The following is a 3595-nucleotide window of genomic DNA, read 5'->3' as shown; positions in this document are numbered from 1 at the left end:
ATGGGATGAGTGGCTGATGGGGATCAGTCGTTAAGGCGTCATGTGGGGGAAACTGGGGTTAAAAAAAAAAAAAAAAAAACATGGAAAAAGCGTCGTATGAAAATTCTACCCGTGAGGGTCCCGCTAGCGGGGAATCCCTTGGTGTTTCGGACAGCCGGAGCATCGGCCCCATCGTATACGGGGGGGCCAACCGACGTTCAATGGGGGTAGGTTCACGAATGGAGGGTAAAGAAGTTGGAAATGTGCTGGGGGAAATAGGAGAAGAGGAGAAGAGAAGAGGAGAAGATGAGAGGGAAGAGGTGGTAATGGAGATAGGAGAGATATGCGGTGAGATAGGGATCACAGAACCGAGCGAGGTGGCGTTGTCGTTACCAGGATCTGACATGATCGTGGAGTGCAGATCCAGGTCGGGTTCTGAATCCTCTGTAGTCGTGTCGGGTCCGGGCCGCTTGTGGCAAGTGCAAGGCATAAAAAGGCCACGTCTTGGGGAGGATGCTTCGGTGTCGACTGATGATGAGCTGTCGGAGACACCGAAGCCCAGAAGGGGACGTCCCCCTGCTAGTAGTAAATCTACGGGATCGGCTAAGGCCAAGGCCGAGCTGGCCCGGAGGAGGCGTCAGGAAATCTCTGAAAAGGCGGAGGAGGATCTGCTTAGAGCCTCCGTCGTCAGTCAGTACAGGAAGGAGCAGGGACTCTCTGATTCATCAGCAGCAAGATCGGTGGAGTCCGGGCCAGCAAGAGAAAAACTGTGGCTCGGGTCCAACAACAAGTGGCTGGATGATCTGGCGGCAATTACAACGGTCGCCACAAAGTCCGGCAATCTTAAGGGGACATTTGTGCGTGTACTGAAGGATGCTGTGGCCTCCATTAAAGAGGCTGTGGAAGCCCTCAGCTCGCGCTCAATCTCAGAGGAGACCCAGAAAACTGCAGGCCGACAACACGCGCCTTCAGGCTGAAATGGCCAGCCTCCGGTAAGAGATGGCCAACATAAAAAAGGACATGGAGAGTGTGCGGAAGCAGGGTTCCGTGCCCTCTCCCTTGGATGGGCTGAGGAGCTGCCCCCTGTTGTCGCAGCCTCCTCAAAAAATAAGAAAGGACGACGCACTGAACCACCTTGGTTGCGTCCCCAATGGAGGAGATCTGTCGCTCGGTGATGGTCCAGGTGGAGAAATGCTTAATGCCCGCCTGGCCTCCTTCGAGGACAGGCTCCTCCCGGAGAAGCTACTCCGCCCCCACTGGCGGCAGATAGAAAAAAGGAGGTAGATCCCGCACCGAAGCAAGCAGGCGCAAGCCGGACTGCAAAAGAGATGCGTCCCCGCAGAGAAGACACCCACCGAAGAGGAGACGCACCATGCGCCACCTTCTGATTCATCCTTCAAACCTACTCCCAATGAGGGTGTTTGGCAGAAGGTTGGAGGGAGGAAAGAAGGGGAAGAAGAAGAAAAAGAAAAAGACGAGGGGGAAAACTAGCGCGCACGGTGGTGGACCGCCCCTCGCAGTCACGAGGTCAGTCGCAGGCCGCAGTCACAGTCGCAGCAAAGGCAGGAACCCTTGAAAAAGACTCGAAAGCTTCGCCCGCCTCGTTCTGCTGCAGTAGTGATAACGCTGCAGCCGGGAGCTGAGGAGAAAGGAGCTTCCTATAGCAAGGTGATACAAAAGGCCAAGGAAGTATCTCTCTGTCAGACTTTGGCGTTGCCGCAGTGCGGTTTAAAGTGGCTGCGACTGGAGGGCGGATTTTGGAGCTCCCAGGGGCTTCTCAGGGAGAGAAGGCGGACGCTCTTGCCCATAAGATTAGGGAAGTAATAGGTGAAGAGTTTGTGCGAGTCTCTAGGCCCACCAAATGCGTCGATATACGTGTTTCGGGCCTGGATGACTCTGTCACCAGTAGTGACGTGGTGACCGCCGTGGCACGTACAGGGGGCTGTTCTGCTGACCAGGTGCGTGCCGGGGAGGTTGTCCGCAACTTTTCGGGCCTTGGTACGGTATGGCTGCGTTGCCCAGTCATGGCTGCAAAAAAGGTGGTGGAAGGAGGCAAACTTTTAGTGGGCTGGGTTTCGGCCCGCGTTAATTTGCTTGACGAGCGACCCCAGCGGTGCTACCGCTGCTTGGAAAGGGGGCATTTGAGGGCGCAGTGCATCGCTGGGACTGACCGCAGTGACACTTGTTACCGATGCGGGCAGGTTGGTCATAAAGCGAAGGACTGCTCGGCTGCACCACATTGTAGTGTGTGTGCGGCAGCTGGTAGACCGGCGGATCATCGGGGGGGCAGTGGCGCATGCAATCAGCCCAGAAAGCCCAGAATGAAGAGTGGCAAAGATGTCGATGGCCCCCGGGTCTCCTCGCAGTCTGCCAGCCCATCCATGAACAATCGGGCTGAGGAGGTTCAGATGGCCGTTGGATAATAAATGGCCCTCAGATTTCTCCAAGCGAATATTAACCACTCTGCTAGAGCTCAGGACCTCCTGTTCCAGAGTATAGCGGAGTGGTCAATACACGTGGCCGTGGTCGCCGAACCGTACTACGTCCCATCGGGTGACGATTGGGTGGGGGATCACGATGGCTTGGTGGCTATCACAACCCGGACTGTTGCTGGATCTCCGAACTTCGAAAGAGTTGTGAGGGGGGCGCGGATATGTCTCAGCACAAGTGGGTGACGTCACAGTGATTGGCATCTACTTCTCACCGAATAGAACTCTGGCAGAATTTGAGTCGTTCCTGGTGGAGCTCGGGGCCCAAATCGACCGGAATCGCTCGGACCAGATGCTCGTTGCCGGTCGATTTTAATGCCAAGTCTATGGCGTGGGGATCTCCGTTGACTGATGCACGTGGTAGGGAGCTTGAGGAGTGGGCGCTCTCGACGGGGCTGTCAGTGGTAAACCGGGGGGACGGCTTACACGTGCGTGCGGCAACAGGGTGGTTCCATTGTAGATATCACCTTTGTTGATGCTGCTCTGGCACGCCGTGTCTATGGTTGGGAAGTATTGGAAGAAGAGGAGACACTCTCTGATCACCGATATATTCGGTTCGCAGTTGCCTCATCTGCAACATCTGTAAGCGGTCCGAGTCAGGCCTCTCAAGGCAACAATCCTCGCTGGTCATTGAAGCGCTTGAACAGAGAGGTCTTATATGAGGCGGCATTAGTTGAAGCATGGGTGACGGGATCTGAAAGCCCAGTGGAGGTGGAGCGGGGGGCCGAGTCATTCGGCAAAGCCATGAAGCAAGTTTGCGATGCAGCTATGCCACGAGTCGGTCCCTGCCCTCCAAAAAATGCAGTGTACTGGTGGTCGATGGAGATAGCGCAGCTACGCAGATCCTGCGTGGCAGCGAGACGCAAGTACCAAAGATGTCGTCGCCGTCGAAATCGGAATGAGCCAGAGGAGGTGCGCCTCTACGCGCTCTACAGGGAGGCTGTCGTGACCCTACAGGTGGCCATTAGAACGGCGAAGGATCTGGCAGAAGAGGAGATGCTTGAGAGCCTCAATGCTGATCCATGGGGGCGGCCATATAAAATGGTCCGACGAAAGCTGCGCCCCTGGGCACCGCCACTCACACAAACTCTTCAGCCTCAACAGCTGGAAATGGTGGTGGAGTCGTT

The 3595-nt window shown here is 56.0% G+C and overlaps 1 pseudogene; it reads left to right on the top strand.

Annotated features, from left to right (window-relative positions):
* The first annotated feature begins 978 nt into the window (after positions 1 to 978).
* Positions 979 to 2402, top strand: LOC117996029 (uncharacterized; annotated as a pseudogene).
* Positions 2403 to 3595: the final 1193 nt, after the last annotated feature.

The sequence above is a fragment of the Maniola hyperantus genome, unplaced genomic scaffold, assembly GCF_902806685.2.
Source record: "Maniola hyperantus unplaced genomic scaffold, iAphHyp1.2, whole genome shotgun sequence".
NCBI lineage: Eukaryota > Metazoa > Arthropoda > Insecta > Lepidoptera > Nymphalidae > Maniola > Maniola hyperantus.
This window is presented reverse-complemented; position numbering and strand designations above follow the sequence as displayed.